General features: G+C 36.0%; 1 long non-coding RNA gene across 1 annotated transcript in view; it reads right to left on the reverse strand.

The window, feature by feature from the left end:
- Positions 1 to 1,203: 1,203 nt before the first annotated feature.
- The window catches only part of LOC137249727 (uncharacterized), a 31,082-nt gene continuing 12,897 nt past the window's right edge, over positions 1,204 to 19,388 (reverse strand). The window contains exon 3 of the long non-coding RNA XR_010952514.1: positions 1,204 to 1,420. This is a non-coding gene — a long non-coding RNA (uncharacterized lncRNA). The remainder of the gene's footprint in view (positions 1,421 to 19,388) is intronic.

The raw sequence follows: 19,388 nt of genomic DNA on the forward strand, positions 1-19,388 counted from the left end.
CTGATATTTTGTACTTTCTTTCCTATGTATGGTTGAATTTAAATATTTTTAATTCTAACATTAATTTTATGTTTTATATATCTTAGTAGTCGACCGCATTGTGTCTGTGTCGACTTTAATCCAAATAAATTAAATTAAATTAAATAAAAATTAAATCAACCTAAAAATCGTGAAAATTTCATAAAAATGAATAAAACGCAAAAAATTACAAAAATATTCCACAAAAAATAAGTCTCTTAGTCAAAACGTATCCAAAACAATAAATAAAATACACAAAAAGTTAATAAACTCACCAACTCAAATATTTTTAGGTTATGGTTATGGCGAAAAACCGAAAACCAATTGGTTGGCTATGGTATGGTTATGGCGTTAGCGTTATGGTATGGCACCATTAATCGATTACATTGATTTCCATAAGGTAGGTTCGATCAGCTGTTTTATCTGGTTATAAGTCACCATCAATTAGCCCTTAAGGTCGTAACCGTATCGTAGCTACCCAATTGGTTTTTGGTTAACCGTTGTAACGATAAACAGCTGATTACGTTAGGGATACGACTACAGCGATACGACAAACGACGCCAATGTCTAGAGCTTTAAGCCGGAGTCAATAATCGATTGCATTGATTCTCATAAGGTTGGTGAATCAGCTGTTAAAAGGTTACCGATAAAGCACCCATATCTCCAGCTTTAAGCTGGAGACATTGGTGCTTTATCGGTAACCGTATCGGTAACCTTTTAACAGCTGATTCGACCAACCTTATGAGAATCAATGCAATCGATTATTGGTGCCGCTAAGGTCGTAACCGTATCATAGCCAACCAATTGGGTTTTGGTTTACCGTCGTAACGATAAACAGCTGATTACGTTAGGGATACGGATGCAGCGATACGACATACGGCACCAATGACTCCAGCTTTAGGTTTTCACACTTTTGACCCGATACCCGATACCAAGAAAATTTGTAGTCAATAATTTTGGATCGACTACTGAGGCATCGGAGAAAAGTACCCTGCAAAAATCGCGAGTACCCCATGCATGCATGAATGGGCAAACCGAGTACTCCAAAATTAAGCACAATTCATACAAAAAAATTGGTCCAATTAACATTTCGATGCCCTAGGACTGGACCATATACTCCAGCTCCGCATTACATCAGAGTAATCCATGGAGTACCCACAGTCCAATAAACATCCTGTAGTGATTACAATCGTTAAAAACTAGCAATGATCGGCTTACAATATGTTCGTGTAGAAACATGAGTTGGTCCATTGCTGCATTACAGTGGACTACAATGGTAAGTACTCCAGTGGACCACATGATCCAACGATTTTTGCAGGGTAGTTGTATCACAATTCACACATAGAAAATTGTTCATTCACGAGTTCAAAATTGCTCGTTCTGCCATCTACGTCACACTTGACTGCTTCAGCGAATGAAAGAAAGAGAGAAAAAACAAGAGCTAAAGGAAAATTACGTAAAAATTGCTCATAAAAAACAGCTGAACTAATGTTTATATGCGCAATGCGGCACCTCCTAATATTCCATCATGTAGTTGTATCGACAAACACTCGAAACCATTTTTAATCAAACTAATGGCCGTGACACAATAACATTTTTCATATAGATGAATTTAACACAAGCGTATGCATTCCAATAACATCGCCACAATCAAGCAAGATGTTGCGTTTGTAAATATTAAGGAACTTCAGACTTGGCAATTGAAGTTTATTACGCCTTGCCCATTCACATACAAAATTTCGCAAATCACTGTTGGAAACATTCTCCCTATACAACAAAAGTACTTGCTAACATATTTTGTGTCGTATTCGATTGTTATATTGCAGTTTTCAATTGCGAAAAATGTTATACTAGGTTCAAACACACACCAAATTGGCAATTTATACTATTTGGGCAATTTATTACGCAATTTGTCATATAATAAATTATAATAATAAATTGCCAATTTAAAAAAAATTGCGTAATAAATTGTTTCAAACTGCAAATGCAACATTGTAAAGTGTGTTTATTGAGTATACTTAAACGTCAGTTACGCATGGCTGAACTATATGGTTGGCTCATCTAATCAGCTGATTTTATGTCTTTCATTTCACTGGAGTACGGATTTCAAAAGAAGATGGCAAAATCAAAATGAAACCAAAACATTGAACACATTTTCTTACAACACTCAAAAATTTCAAAGTTTTATGTTTTCATTCTATTTCATTCGCCTAATAATGTGCGTGTTCATTTTGGCAGTCTGAACAAAGGTATGTTCTTGCTGTAGAGATGAGCCAACCAGCTATCAAATTACTATTGTGTAAGCTAAATCGAGTTGTATGAACAGCACTCAATTCAAATCGAAATTTCCTCAATTTATTTTTCTGTTTGAACATAGTATTAGACATTTTACCAACCAGTGGGAAAAATAATTACACTTGCAAAGTGTGCCAACACCCTTAGCCAAAGCAAATGTAAAATTCTTCTTCTTATGCTTTGCTTGGAACAAAATTGGGGAGTTGGCTACTTTTCAATATCAGATGGCGCCAGTGTCGCTCATTCTACCGTTCTCCATAAAAATACGTGCAATCTACTCATAATGCATAAGCATGTGTTAAACTCATCTATATGAAGAACTGCTTATGTGTCGGACCTATAAGTGTGATATCTTATGCCCGAATTGCCGTTTACAACTCAACTTAGTTGGGTTGTAATTAAAACAACTCAAGTTTAAGACAACTCTACTCCTGTTTGGTATTACGAATTACAACTTATTTCAGTTGAATTGAGTTGCCCACTTCAGAAAGTTAGATTTGACAGATAAATGAACAGCTGACCAATTTGTGGCGGAAATTTAAGTATTTGCAAAAGTTATTCTTGCCGTCATCCGGTGGAAAAATCCTGAGCCAGATAAATAATTTTGCATGTAAATTCAACAACAACGATTTGAGCCAGATAAATCCAGATAAAGTCTGGTTCAATTTGTGAGCCAGATAATTTGTTAATATCTTCCTTTTAGGTTGGCAACGCGGCCTTTAATATACCTCTTTTTTCAAAAATAGATGTCGCTGCTTAGCCTTTCGACGTATGAGTTAAATGAAAAACAGTGGCGACATCTGCCTATCACATTTCACGTGTGCGAAAATTTCACGGCATCTGCTTTTCAAGTCTCTTAATGATCCAGAGCATTCCCGTGAGAAGTGAGCGTGAGCCGGAGCTGTAAAACTCATTGGAAGACGGCATCTGTTATTAAAGGTAAGGCCACATTAGGCTGCACTACGCAGCACTGCACTGCACTACAAAATATTCTTTACATGCAAAGAATATTTTGTAGTGCAGTGCAGTGCTGCGTGGTGCAGCCTAATATGGCCTTACCTTTATATGAAATCTATTTAATAATGGCGAAAATGTTGGTGATTGACATGTCGCGAATACGGAAAACATTCGCGTGATCATTCCAATCCCTTGGAACTACCAAGCACCAAGTAAGAAAATGTTGAAGTGACAAATGATGAGCTTCTAATGAAGATATTTTGCTGATTTCAAAGGAACCATTTTGATCATTACTAAACAAAATTAAGGACCATTTCCGCATACTCGTTAATATTTTAAAATTATGCGCCACACTCCGATTCCTACCTGACGGCTGCTATCAAATATGCTGTGGAAATGATTTTGGTGTTGGACTGGTTTTAGTATTATTGAGGAGCATATTTGTGCGAAGTGGATTAAAACCCAAACATCAAAAATTGTATTTTACTCTAAAGCAGGATTCCCAGGAGTAGTGATTCGGAATGTCGCTCAATAAAGTCAAAAAGTTAGTCAATATAATCCTTCGCTAAACATTGTTTTTTTTTTTCTATAAATGTGTACAAAATTGTTGATTATTGTTTGATTAAAAAAGGTTTAACTACCGGCTTTAAATTTTTTTATTATTTTTTTTTTTTGTAACGTTTTATGAGCCCGTACACCATCTAACTCTTATCAAAGGTGGTATCAAAAGACGCGTTTCGATCTCCGTTTTAGGATTCGAAAGCGGAAATTAAAAATTTTATTTCTGTCGAAAAATATTTACAAAACCCACAAAATGGCCCGAGAGGGTCCGAAATATGAGGCCCGTTCTACAGTTTTTTTGCACAGAACATCTTCTGCGTTGGCGGCCCTTGGCCGCGATTTGTAAAAATAACCCTGGTTGGGTCCAATACCTTTCTGTATTGGTGTGTACAAAAAATCTGGCAAAATACAACAACCATATGAAAATTTGGAACGACAGAAATTAAATTTTTAATTTTTGCTTTCGGATTCTAAAACCGGAGGTCGAAACGTGCCTTTTGATACCAACTTTGAAAATTTTTGTTAAAAATTAGGTAGTGAACCTGTTATGGATTCGCATTTTCTAAGGGAAGCAGTAAGGAAGGCGGTCGGCATGATGTGGTGGTGCACAGTGGCTAGTCATTGTCGGCTGGGGCGGGTCCTTGCCAACCTTACTGTTCCTGCGCCATAAACAGAAAAAAATTCCTATCATGCCTATCAAAACCAAAAGCTGTCAAAATCAAAAACCCTGACAGAAGCGCAGAGACCGACTCAAAACGCCTATAAATTCAAATTAAAACAACATCCGGCCGAACCGGATGTCACGGACAGACCGTTAAACGTTTAAATTCAAAAAAAATAACCGCAAAAAAAAATTTACGAACCGGACATGACCGGTTATTAACTGCTGAAAGTCAAAGAAAAAAAATGCTGAAAATTAAAAGAAAACAAGGCCGAATATATATAGGGGGCGCCGCGGGTGGTGTTGCGATGCCCGGTGCTGATCTCACCCTCAAAAACCATGGCCACCGACGCACCTGTATTTCGGTGGCCCCTTACCTGTATGCCTACATGCCTTCTAAGTCAATTCGAATGCCAGCATTCCCATTATAATTACAACTTTATTTATAATTCATCATAAAAAAACTGAAATATAATTAAGTTTGTCTATGTGTTTTAATCTTTGCAAGCTTCCAGCTCATAAGGCAATACAATCTGTTTTTTTTTTTATTTACTTTCGTGAAGTCTAAGTTAGAATTTTGGTTGGCTTACATAACTATTTTATAAATTCATAAACGTATATAGGTTGGCACCTATCGGTATAATAAATTTATTATAATAATGTCTTTGGTATCTTTGTTTCTAAATACCCTCTTTAAATGCTATTCTGTTTTGCGTACATAAATTCTGTTATCTGTCTAATAGCAAGTTTTGGTTGACTTACTATTGATGTGTTTATGTACATAGAGCAGCCTATTTAACTTATTGGGTAGGTAGGGATTAGTAAGATTTTTGAATCTGCACATCCGTGCATTTCTTTACATATGAATTGATTTCCTTATATCTGCCAACAAGGTACCCAACAAAAAAATATCTAGTTCATGAACTACCGTACATGCATGTCTGTAGGTAGGTATGTTAGAAGTGAAGGAATCAAAATATATGCAGAAAAAAGAAATGGATATTCACTGGTAGGAGTGATTAACCATACCAAAAAAAAAAAATATATATATATATATTTCTTTATTCGTTTGGGTGAAACGTGCTTGAATCAAGGTAATATTCATTTTCGTATTAAATTCAAGAATGATTGCGCGAGCAGTTAGGGTATTTATACAATTTAAATGTATGCATATATGCATGTGTACTAAAAACTAGAAAATTATTGTACATATAAGATGTCATGAAATCAAATGATATACTAGACAAATGCTAAATACAATATTGGATAAGTTTTGATCTAGTGCTAAGTAGGGATGGTTGCATTAGTATAACAAATAAATCACTAATTCACAAGTGAAACCGAAACAATATTGCGATTTAGTTTTTCTGTAACTTACAAAATTTATGATCAAATTTTCCAAATGGCATTGAATGGCCTATGCGTGTATATGTATCCTATCTTAAATGAGTCTTACTGAATGCTACGTTATTTCAATTGTAGGCACTAAAAGTTAATAAATACGTGCATAACATTTAGGTATGTGTTCGTGTTAATTATAAAATACTTCATGATTGTCCAGAATCAAAAAAAAGAAGTTGCAGGGAAAATGTTTCAACATTGGCATAATTGGTGCTTGCAAAGGGTTGCACGTACGTACATACAAATAAACCATAATAGCATACGTTTAAAAGCTGATCGCATTACTATATAATTTGGTTGGATTTATACATTGAAAATATATTACGATTTAGCGAAGTTTGTCGCCTTGACATGACAGTCTATTTTCTGGCAGATAATTCCAATGGTCTCTTTTAAATTGGCTTATACTAGTACAAAAGCATAGTAGTATATAGTTATGATAGGTATATCTGCGAGTAAAAAAAAAGTAGCAAATTGGTTTGCAAGTTGCATCAATTAATCTTCTATTTCCATTTCCCTCAATTGTAAAACCGGATTTACTGATTTAAACAACAACGACTGTCAACCAATTTCGAAACCGTTTTGGAGAGCGATGTAGCCTAATTTAAGACGAGTTCCAGGTTATATATATAATTTTGGTCCACACAACAATGAGAATTTTGCTTTGGAAATTATAAAAATTGCGTATCATTTTTGCTGCAATTTTATTGCTCGCAGGTGTATGTACGACATCCTACATTATACAAGCCTCTACACATTAAAATCTAATCTACTGTTCAAAACAATTTAACTAACTTTTTAACGCGGTAAAATATGTCGGATACAAAATCAAAACATTTACAAGTGAATTATCAAAATTTTGTACATAGTTTTGGCTGCTTTAGCTATATGACCATTTCATATAGGGTGGTGCGTATGCTTTGGTTATTCCTCATCGACCTGGTGCCGGTGGCGAACTTTCTTTTGTTTTGTTAAACAAACTTGTAGAGCTAATTATAAGTTCACTCGCGCGAAGGCAAAATATAAAGGAACGGACTCACCCAGTATGTGGTTCAGGTTGCGGTGGCCGGCGTTGGTGGTTGTTTCACTCTGGTCCGAGGTGATCGAGCTAACCTGGTGGCAATGAAATTCCGTGTAGACCTTTACTATCTGGATGACTGGGTGCTAATTCTGCCGTTCGTTGTATTACGCTTCAGCGTGCTGTTGGCCCTGGAGGCGGGATTGGTGTCGGACGTTTTTCCGGAGGTGGTATGGTAGTTCGTACACGTAGAGAAAGGGGTTTATCTTCGAATTGCAATGGTTCTCGTCACCATTTAGCGCAGTGCCGTCCGAGTCGGAATCACTATAACTTTCCTCGCTAGGAGTGACTGTGAAACGCCGACTTACTGCATCACTTGACGTTTTGTATAGTTTATTACCACCTGATTGTTCCTCTAGCAGTTTGGCTAAGGCACCGGCCTGCAATTCCTCGTTGCAGTCTTTTGGTTCTTCCCCAATGCCGCTTGACTACTTGCACAGCCGGCTAGGGTGTTTGGCGATCACCTAAATATACATGGGGATGTGCAGTTGAGGCAGCAATAGTGCTGATAAGGCAGTTGGCGCCTTGCTGGTGAAGTTGTGTTCACGGATGTTATACGATCCGTTTTTCTCTTTTTCTTTTTTTGGCCCGCCTCAAAATTTTACTGTCTTTTCCTTGTTTTTCGATACTTTTCATCGCAACTTTCGCCACATCACTAGGTGTGTTCGCGCGAATACGCTCCCAAGTGGATCGTAGCCGTAGACCGTAGCAGCAGACCGTAACAAACCGTCTTGTAAAACGTTACATTTTTTCAAAACAACTGCAAAATTGTATGAGACAACTGCTAGTAATCAGTTGTAAGATTTTGACGTCTTTGACCACTACACTAACACAAGGTTGTAAACGGTAATGCCACAAAAAGTTGTTAGACTAGACAACTCAACCGATATTTTTTTGACAGTTTGAGTTGTAATCTGTAATACCAAATTGCGAAATTTCAACCCAACCAGAGTTGAGTTGTAAACGGTAATAGGGGCATTATCTGTCAACTGCCTGACAGGATGTTCAATATGGCTACTTTTTAGCGTTTTGACAGGGTGTTCAATATGGCGGCGCATAGGGCCGGCTATCTTCAGTGGGTGATAGAAAGAGATACACAATGAGACAGCGATAGTCAATTACAAATCAGGTGATCCAATCACTTTGGAATTTTGACGTCTATGCAGAATATATCACACTTAGTTTGATTCACAATGCTCGACACGCTCGTATCAATTAATTTGATTATTACTTACTATATTGGAATTGTTGGCGGCCGCCATGATGTGATGGTAGAATTAGCAGACAATTTTTCTAAGCGGGGTCGCCCCTCGGCAGTGTTTGGCAAGCACTCCGAGTGTATTTCTGTCATGAAAAGCTCTAAGTGAAAACTAATCTGCCTTGCATATGCCGTTCGGAGTCGGCATAAAACAAGTAGGTTCTGCCCGCAAATTTGTAGGAAAAATTAAAAGGAGCACGACGCATATTGGAAGAGAAGCTCGGCCTAAAATCTCTTCGGAGGTTATCGCGCCCTTCATTTATTTTATTTTTATTGGAATTGTTTCACAAATCTTGATATACTCTGTAACGGATTATATCTATTTCCTTCATCGTTTTCAGTGCTTTAATATTCTTCTTGGCAAATTATTAAAGGTGATATGATATTTTTGTAAATTAGAACCTCAAAATGCTATAAAAGGATGGCATTTTGGATGAACATTTTTTAGTATCGGTAATTGTAGATGGTGGTTTAAAAAGGTGAGTTTTACGTCAATATCAATATTCGAATGGCAGAAATAAAAAAAAAATTACCGCGGACTGCTTTAAAACCCTGGCGCTCTATAAAAAATCAAACACCTTTCTGAATACATGTTGGAACGTTTTGCTGCGTAGCTACGCCTGCCAGGTGTGTTCAACGTATGGCCGCAAATATATCTTGCTACACAAAGTATATGGGTTGTAAAGCGATCTTTAGTCGCTTTGACACTTCTTAGCGCCATAAGAGTACAATGGAATACATTTCCGCTTCCTTCGCTTGAAATCGATCAACCACGCTAGATTTACATATAACTCTTGAATGATGGGAGTAATACTGTTCGTGGTATTATATATATAAATAAATTAGTGGTACCCGACAGATCATATTCTGGGTCACCCTGGTCCACCTTTTTGTCGGTATCTCGAAAAGCCTTCACATATACAATTCCCTTTTAAAACCCTCAATAATACCTTTAATTTGGTACCCATATCGTACAAACACATTATAGTCACCCCTGGCCCACCTTTATGGCGATATCCCGAAAAGGCGTCCACCTATAGAACTAAGGCCCACTCCCTACTCATTTATCACCTTTAATTTAATACCCATGTCATACAAACACGTTCCAGGGTTACCCAAGGTTCATTTTCCTACATGGAAATTTTCCCTTATTTGACAAAGGATGATGTAAATCGTTCCAAAAAACGTCACCCTTGGTCTACAATTTGGTCGTTATTTCCCAAACGTATGTGATATGGAATTAAAAACCACTTATAAACCATCTAAGAAACCCTACGAAACCAACGCAGCTATAATTATACTCAGATGAGCAGAGCTCACAGAGTATATTAATTTTGTTCGCATAACGGTATTCCGTAACGGTATAAACTAATCGAGATAAATTTAGAGTTCATACACTCAGCTGAGCATGTAATGTTCGGTTATACCCGAATTTAGCCTTCCTTACTTCTTTTAATTACTTTTGAATGGGTTAAAAGCAGACCTGTTAAATTTGAATTAGCATTAATAATCAATTTATTAGATGCCTATTTTAATGGCCAATGATTATTTCAATTGTTTTCCGTAAAAAGCAATTACCAATTGATTACCATTAGAAAAAAATCAAAAAAAAAATCATGATTTTTTCCGATTACTTAAAAAAATCAAAAATAATCAAAAGTAATCAAAAAAGGCGTTTTTGATAACTTTTGATTTTTTCGATTATTTTTGATTTTTTTTTGATTATTTTTAATTATTTTTCTGCTTTGTTGAAAGAAAAATTCTCGTTTGTTGCATGCACGGAACAATTTCAACATACAAGTACATGTTAGGATCCAATATTAAATCGTAACCGCTTATCGAGGCAAATATATACATGCAACATATAGGGCGAATGGTATATGAGCGTTGATTTAAACATATACTCCGGTAAGTATATACACGTGCATAATTTCCTACACTCATTATATAAAATAATAACGATCCTCTATGGTTCATCCTTAAGTCAAGCCAATTTTGTTTTGTAAACAAAATTAATATATCCACTATTTTGGATTACGTTATGGCTATGCACTGTAGAGGTTTACGCCGATCATTTTATCGGCGGCGGCGGCGTAGGCTCTATTATAACGTACGACGGCGCGCCACCTACGCCGCCGCCGCCGGTGCTCTTACTTTAAAAGCTTGATTTTTCTATTTAAAAAAATAATATTTAGGAAAGGTTTTGTTTGGAAATCAACGTGTTGGCCATTTCGGAAAGATCCGGGGTTTTTGCATCAAAATCTCGCAGACCGTTCAAAAATTTTCAGGAGTAGCTCCTTGCGAAGGGATTGTCCCTCGTTCGCATGCTCCAGAGAGGCTTCGAACCTAACCCCGGTCTTTGGAATTGGTACTGCTGCGTCTGCTGAAAAGAAATAGAGATACATAAAATAGTCACACTTTTGCCTGTATATCTCTTGCAAAGCGTAGTTTCACCTGGGTTAACTCCTAATAATCGTCGCGAACACAATTTCTTTAAATCATTTGTCGCTCCTTGGCGGTCACGCATAAAGGCGACTTAGGGTTGCTATGAGTGGTATATTAATACTCATGACTATCGTGGCACAGGGCGCCTCCAGTTTTTACGGCTGTTTTTAAGAGCTAAAATTTCCGATGTGCGAACAGTAGGAATCCCTACCACCAGGCGCTACCACGCCTCCTGAACCTCGCACCATATGCCAGTACATAAGCTATACGACTGCGACTACGAACTCATACCTTCGTCGACGTCACTTTCCTAGAAGCTCTAGGTGTAGCTCCGAAGACTTTCCAACGGATGCTTTTGTTGCGCTATGCTGCCGAGCTACACTTTGAAACGTCAGGGAGTGTCTATTCGGCCAAAGATACCGCCCTCGAAATCATAAGCAGTCTAAGTGGATGTCATTGCGTCATGGGTGAAAATCCGTATAATCCTCGGCGCATCTACATAATTAAAATTTTACAAGGCCCCTGGATAAAATTTTTAAAATGTAGACCAAAGATTGCAGACGTTTGTGTTCACAACATTGATTTCAATAGTCTTCGTTAAATCAAATTTAGAATGAAAGTCGACGGATTTTAAGTTGAAAGTTTTTAACTACTGTTTTCCGGCCTTACGATATAGGAGCTCATTATGGATGACCGCGTAGCTTCAGTTTTCAGACAAGTTCGACTGTCCACTACGTTAGGGTAGTATCACACACGGTCATTAGTTCCACTGTCTTGGGAATGCTTTGGCTTCACCACTTTGAGTGTTCTTGCGAAGGACAAAGCCTCACCTGGTAGATATATGTGCCTACGTATTCAAAATTGTAAAAGGAGCCGTAACGTGTAGGTGATATTTAAACTTGGTTGATAGACTATAATCAATGTGATTCACTCCAAGGGACTAGTTTTGGATAGGGCCGCCAACTTTAGGAAATGTCAAACCGGGAGACTTGGGTGTTGAAGGATGAAGTGTGAAAATCAAAATTAACATTTCAGATGCTATTGTATATTTTCGCAAATAAACAACAGATGTTTGAATGTAAGCCCAAGCGATTTTTCAAACCCTTCTCATATGTACATATATCCTCAACTTAAGTATGAGGTAAGAATAATTTCAAAGGAGTGTTTATACCCCTAGAACCTACTAAAGGATTTTGCATCACTGATATCGCTTATTCTTGAGGACAATTTAAAAACATGTTCGCCTTGGGTCATTTTATTTGAATTAATTGTTCATTATTAATTTTTTCAAAAATGCAAAGTGAGCATATAAATTTATTATATAACTTTTCTTTTAGTATTTTGTTTTAATAACTTGCTGAATTGGGTGATGGAAAGTCCGTGTTAAGCCGACATCGAAAGCGCCTGTTATTTTAAATAACTTTTGAATAGTTATAAAGAGTTGAATTTCGCAATTAGTTTCTTATAACTGGCAGTGATGCGCATCCGTTGATACAACTTTCGACCATATCCGACCAATTTTCGACATGAAAAATAAATGGCCTAAACAGTCTTAAACGAGTAGAAAATATAGTAACGCGCCGGACGCCGCGCCGCCACGCCGATATTTTTGACGCGGCGGCGTGCGAAAAACGACCAAAATCGGCGGCGGCGTTTATCGGCGGCGTAAATCTCTAATGCACTGATTGTTTTGTACATACAAGTACATTAGAGGTTGTACCGGTATATAGTGAGCGCTTATCTTTTTTTTTTTTTTTGCGGGGAGGCTGATAAATGCGTAATGCACCATAATTGCTGCCGTCAGCAGCAACCGTGTGTCCATAGACTAAAAAACAGCCCCGTTCTGGAACCGTCGCCCACCCCGGCACCACTTTCGCATTACTTGTAATGAACCAGTCGCATCATGCCTCCGTTGGCTACCTTATAGTGCACCATCTATGCAAAGAAGCTGGCCTCATTAATGTTTGTCATTCAAGCACAAACTTCTTCACTTAGACAATTGTCTAGCTTACTTGGCACTGAATTAAGGAACATCAGGTCTGCTATGCTAGCTCTCCGAGTGGGTATAGGGTTTAAGGAGCGGGTACTCTGTTTGCTACAGCCGGCTAGTCTACGGCGTATATGGGGGGATCTTGCTCCTACACTAACTTTTACCTCGGTTTCTCATAAAAAAAAATCAAACAGAGATTTACTAAAAAAAGTTACATTTTGAGGCCGTCGAAGGGTTAGGCTCATCCAAATAAAACAATACCCAAAAGAACGTATCAAATTTACTACGGAAATGAAAATAAAGAAATATGAAATAGTGTAAATAATATCAAAAAGTGTCTGAAAAAATATTTGTGAAATTTGTGTTGTGTTGTTGATTTAAATGTCGGCCATTGCTGAAACGTAGCAAAACAAAAATGTGCAAGAGGATGAAGTGTGAGTGTGAAAGTGTGACAAAGGACAAAGGAAAAAGTGTTTTTATTTTAATTTTGATATAATAGCCAAAATAAGTGTTTATATTATATTTAAGTTGCATTAGTTGTATTTGAAAACTGTGCAACAACATATAAATAAGCAAGTGTTTTGATTTCAATCAAACAAAATCAAAAGTGAATTGTGAAGCAGTGTGTAGGAAAATAAATAATAATAAATTTGGGTAAGTATATTTAATTACAATATTCTTGTATATAAAAGTGAATGTGTTGAGTGAAATGATTACATAGTTGGGCACATTACAATGTCAACCTTGGCCAAAAGGCAGAAAAGTGCTAAAAGCTTATGTTTATCTTTTGCTTGCTTCATCATTTTAAGTGAAGTTTACTTGACTTTTTGCTAAGGACGACATTGCAAAAAAATTTAAAGCTATTGCATAGATTTTATCGCGTGCTTGGCGACTAAATCAAAAAAAAAAACCGTAACGAATATTTGTCAAAAAAGGTTCGAAAAGGTTCAAAAAGGTTCGGTGTTAGCAACAAGCAGTTAAAGTTAAAATTAAAGTTAAGGTTAAAGTTAAAGTTAAAGTTAGAGTTAAAGTTAAAGTGAATGTTAAAGTTAAAGTTAAAAATAAAGTTAAAGTTAGAGTTAAAGTTAAAGTTAAAGTGAAAGTGAAAGTTAAGGTCAAAGTTAAAGTGAATGTTGAAGTTAAAGTCAAAGTTAAAAATAAAGTTAAAGTTATAAATAAAGTTAAAGTTAAAGTTAAGGTCAAAGTTAAAGAAAACAAAATGTTGCATAAATATTATAATTGCATAAGTTGGTAATATGCAATAGCTTTAACGCGGCAGTCCCCAAGTGCCACACGTCCTTTTTTAAATTTTTAATTTAATTTTATTTTAATTAAATTTTATTTTAATTTAATTTAATTTCCATTTAGTTTATTTGGTTTTACTTTGCTTGATTTTTGTGCCAGTGAATGGTATCTTTAATATTAAATTGGATCAACCATACCCCATCTGATCACCCCCAACGGCCTCCCTGGACCCTTAATCTATTATCTACTGGCTAAACAGTTTTCGGGACTTTTTTGGGACTATTCCGGGACCTTTTTGAGACCCTTCCGAGAACAATTCTGAATGATTTTGGGATCCCCAAGCTCATTTAGTTCTTTCTTTTTTATTACAAAAATAAAATACGCTAGTCAGAAAAAAGTTTTTTAACAGATAATGCTGATAATACCAATTTCACACAGAAACTAATCAAATATATCCCTATTTTTGAAAAAGCTACATAAATATATAATAATTTTTTCTTTTATTATTGTTTCTTTTTCAGATGTCAGATAACGGCTTGTATTGAATTAACACGTTTCGCACGCATTTGAATTCCTAGCTGACATTAAGCAACCAGGTTAAATAATCTTTTATTTCTTTATTTATTTACATTACTCTTTACTTTTGTGTTTTTCAGACATGTCGGCGACGTAACCATTGAAATATATATGTATATACATACATACAAATATAACAATATATACACATATACATACATAGATACATAGATAGGTATATAAATATTATTCATATTTTGTTGTTTTTTACTAATTTCCAATTTATTTCATTTATATTATTCATATTTTGTTGTTTTTACTAATTTCCAATTTATTTCATTTATTGATTTCAATTTTCCAGATGTCGCACTAAAAAAGGACGAGTGTTGGAACATGAGTGCTGGAACAGGACGAGTGTTGGAACAGGAGGAGTGCTGGAACAGGACGAGTGTTGGAACAGGACGAGTGCTGGAACAGGACGAGTGCTGGAATAGGACGAGTGCTGGAACAGGACGAGTGCTGCAACAGGACGAGTGTTGGTACAGGACGAGTGATGGAATCCACTTTTTTTTTAATTTTTTCTTTTCAGCTTTTCTCTTGTATTTCAGGTTTTTTTCTTTTCAGCTTTTCTCTTATATTTCAGCCAAGTAGTTGTTGCGTACTACTTTTCTTTTTTTCTCTTTCAGGGAAGAAGATTTGGTTTTGTCGAAGTGGATGAAGCCAGGTTTTCAAGAGGCAAGTAAATAAGATTCGGTGCATATTTGAGAAAACTTCATACTTTAGTCAAATTATTATGGTGCTTTTTTAAATATGCACAGAATTGATTGAGTGACAAATGACGAAATCGTGGGAGAAGTTGCCATTATATGGCAGTAAGCAAGCTTCGCAATTCTTGTTAAAAAAATTGTCATATGTGTTTGTTTAATATAAGCTTTAAGTTCAAAAAAAGAAAAATAAATAAAAAAATTTAATTGAATTAAATAAGAAATATATGTATATTAAAAAAAGAATGTTTTTCAATTATTACTTTGTTGTTAATAGTTCGGTAGGTAAGTATAAAACATTTATTTCTTAGGAAATTTACATTAAATACGTTGAATAAAACGTCTTAATACAAATCCAATTTTTTATGGAATTTTGAGACGGAATCCCCCATAGATATTTGAGTATCTAAAGCTTAGCAGCACGATACAATATTATACATGCATACTAAATTGCTTCTGATATATGCATATATGTACATATGTATTTATGTTCATGAGTTCAATGTACTTTGCTAACATCACAACTCTATTTCTATCTCCATCTCCATCATATGTAGATACAAAAGTGTGTCAAATAACATACGTATATATGTATGTATGTATGTATGATTTTCAACCAATCCTCCACCAAAAAATCCACATAAATCTGGAGACATTGGTGCTTTATCGGTAACCGTATCGGTAACCTTATAACAGCTGATTCGACCAATCTTATGAGAATCAATGCAATCGATTATTGGTGCCGCTAAGGTCGTAACCGTATCGTAGCCAACCAATTGGGTTTAGGTTTACCGACGTAACGATAAACAGCTGATTACGTTAGGGATACGGATACAGCGATACGACATACGGCACCAATGACTCCAGCTTAAGCAACAAATGATAAAATTGATAAGCGCATGCAAGTGCATACATACGTATGTACGTACATGCAAAGACAAGTGCATATGTGCCAAAGTATTTCTTTTATTTTCTGTCTGACAAGTGCATGTGCACCAAGTTAAAAATCAACTTTGCCAAAAAAATGAAAAAATCCAATCCATTTCGGATTTTGTTATGTGGTAGTACCCGGGACGAAGACTTAATAAATGGAATTAAGCAAGGAAAATAATTTTTGCAAAACACCCCGATTTCGGCATAGGTTTTACCAAAAGAGTAACAAAGTAGACAAGATCCTAGACAAGATCCTTTTTATTCATTCTATTTATTTGTATTTTGAAATTTCTCATATTCTATTTTGTTTGATGATCAGACGAAGGCGAGAACGGAGGAAGATTTTTTTTCTATTATTTCTAAAGCCTGAAATATGAGATGGCTATACTCACCCTCGTGCGTAAAATTCTTTGCGTAAAAGGAGTTGCATACATGTGTCCGCACGACCCCCAAAAAATTCGTTTCATATTTTTGACGGACACGCCCTATTTTTTATGAGCGCCTGGTGAAGTAAAAATTTCCCTACAAATAAATAATCTCTTCCTTAAAACTTTAAAGATGGAAAAAATCTCTGCAAAAAAAATAAATTCGAGAAATTTGCTTTTAGACGAGAAGTAGGAGGGAATGGAAGTTTTCCTCGCCTAAAGCCGTGGTTACTCACGAACGTACGTAGAAAAAACGTGTCAGCTGACACGACCTATCTTATGAGTGTGCAATGTAAACGAAAACTCACCGACGTGCAACGCCCGTACGTACGTAGCCCGGAACGTAGAAATCAAAACAATTTTGATTTTTCCGTAAGAACGTGTCAGCTGATCGCTCTCTCACTAGACAGAGTTGCCTAGTAAACTTTTGTGCGCTAATTTTTGACCGTTTGCAATTTTATGCAAAAACGCCTAATTAAAGTTTGAAAAATTGTGGAAATAATTCGAAATAATTATGTAAAAGTGCTGACTATAAATATTTAATCTATTTATACTTATTTAATATGTATTCCGGCCTTTTACAATATGAAAAATTAAATTGGAAAAAGTTGATGTTTCCATAAGCATACATGCAAAATGGTCAGTGGCAACAGTGCTTATCTGTAAACAATACACACACAAATATGTTATGTACATGTACACGGACGCACACATTGATTCCTACGGGCTTGAGAGTTCGGTCAAACGTGCTTCGTACGACAAACGTCCTTACGTACGGCACACGTCGGTGGGTAACTGCCGCATTAGTTATAAGATTGTGTTAGTTTTGGCCTATACGTACGAGGACAGACAAAAAGTGTGCATGTATTAGTAGCAAGAATCGAAATAAAATCAAATTTTAAATTTTGTCTGACTGCTCTGCCATCGATTTCTTGTTCTTCCTTTTATGGCTGTGGATCAGACGTAGGCGGGAATGTAAGATTTCCTCGCCAAAATGTTAGATTGTGTTAGTTTTGGCCTATATGTACGAGGCCGGACGAAAGGTTTGAATGTGTTGGCAATAAGAAACGGCACAAAATAAAAATTTAGGATTTTGTCTGTTTTGATTTTTGTGCTTGTGGATGAGGAGAAGGCGGGTATGGAAGTTAGGAAAAACGTTTGCATATTTTTAGCGACATATGCTATTTTATATGGTCGCCTATTACCATGCCAGCTTTCGATGGTCTCTTCTACCTTTGAGATTTGAACCCAATATGTTTGAAATATTATTGAAAAAAATGTTCCTTTGATATTGTAAGAAAACGCGCTTATCGACAAAAGTTTGCTATTTTGGCGCATTATCAGCATTTTTATAATTTCAGCTAAAAAAAAAAAAAAAAACTAAGAATTAATTTGAGCGGGCTTCAAACCCACAAAAACCTACAATATTTCAGTAGCCTATACAGCTGTGCCACAACAGCTGACAACGTTCCGTAGCCTAACAGGCAGTTATAAGCATGATGCATAAGTTTTAGTCTAGTGAGTGTTGAGTGAATGCGTAGGATATACATACTAACTAACGATAATTTCTGACTTCAAACATATTTATATGTTGTACAAAGAAGATAGCTCTATTATCCTTTGGTTTGTATATTACTTTTTCCTTTGCAGCATTCATTTAGGGATGAGTATTTTTTTTTCTAACATACTCCAATACTCCAGTCAAAGAGGATAAATACAATAAGAGCCGTCACTCGTTATTTTGTGGCGAGTATCTCGCTGGAAAGTGAAAAAATTGATGCCGAATGTTTTCTGAGAGGGACATTTTTAATTGTCTCGCATTAATCCATGCCGTGTAGGCCCCTTGTGCAACTGCGATTTTTGGAAAGAGAATTAAATAAATTAATTAAATACAGTTGAAAAATAAACACAAATACCCCACGAAAATGTATAAAAGACATTTATAAACATCTCGCCCAAAAAAAAGTAGCGACTCTCAGTATACATCGAGTAAATGCCAAAAATATAACGAGTGACGCCTCTTATTGTATTTATCCTCTTTGCTCCAGTAACCCTACATATTTTTCTGATGGCCTGGTGTATTGGACTGTTTTATACATTTTCGGGCTTCCTCTGTTGTGGCCTTGTGAAACAACTTTTTTGATGATTTTGGTTGTTGATTGATTGATTTTGGATGATTTAAAGAAGAAAAAATATAAAAATAAATAAAATGTTGGTATTCGAACCCAGAATCATCAAAAGTTGCGCGCGCAGCGGGGCGAGGACATTATGAATTGTGAATGAAAGTTTGTTAATTGCCACACACCTAAGAATTTAAGGCCACCACGGTTAAAATTAATTGGTGGAAGTGAACAAGTACCATAATTGCTTGCCAAAAAGCACCCCAATTTCGGCATAGATTGTACCGAAAGAGAAACAAAGTATGCAAGACAAGATGATTTTTATTCAATTTATTTGTATTTTGACATTTCTCACATTATCAAACATTACGAATGAAAGTTTGTTAATTGCTCACACCTAAGGCAAAGAGGATAAATACAATAAGAGACGTCACTCGTTATATTTTTGGCATTTACTCGATGTATACTGAGAGGTAGTCGCTACTTTTTTTTTGGGCGAGATGTTTATAAATGTCTTTTATAAATTTTCGTGGGGTATTTGTGTTTATTTTTCAACTGTATTTAATTAATATATTTAATTATCTTTCCAAAAATCAAAGTTGCACAAGGGGCCTACACGGCATGGATAAATGCGAGACAATAAAAATGTCCCTCTCAGAAAACATTCGGCATCAATTTTTTCAATTTCCAGCGAGATACTCGCCACAAAATAACGAGTGAC

This window comes from Eurosta solidaginis, chromosome 4 (genome assembly GCF_040869045.1).
Source record: "Eurosta solidaginis isolate ZX-2024a chromosome 4, ASM4086904v1, whole genome shotgun sequence".
Classification (NCBI taxonomy): Eukaryota; Metazoa; Arthropoda; class Insecta; order Diptera; family Tephritidae; genus Eurosta; species Eurosta solidaginis.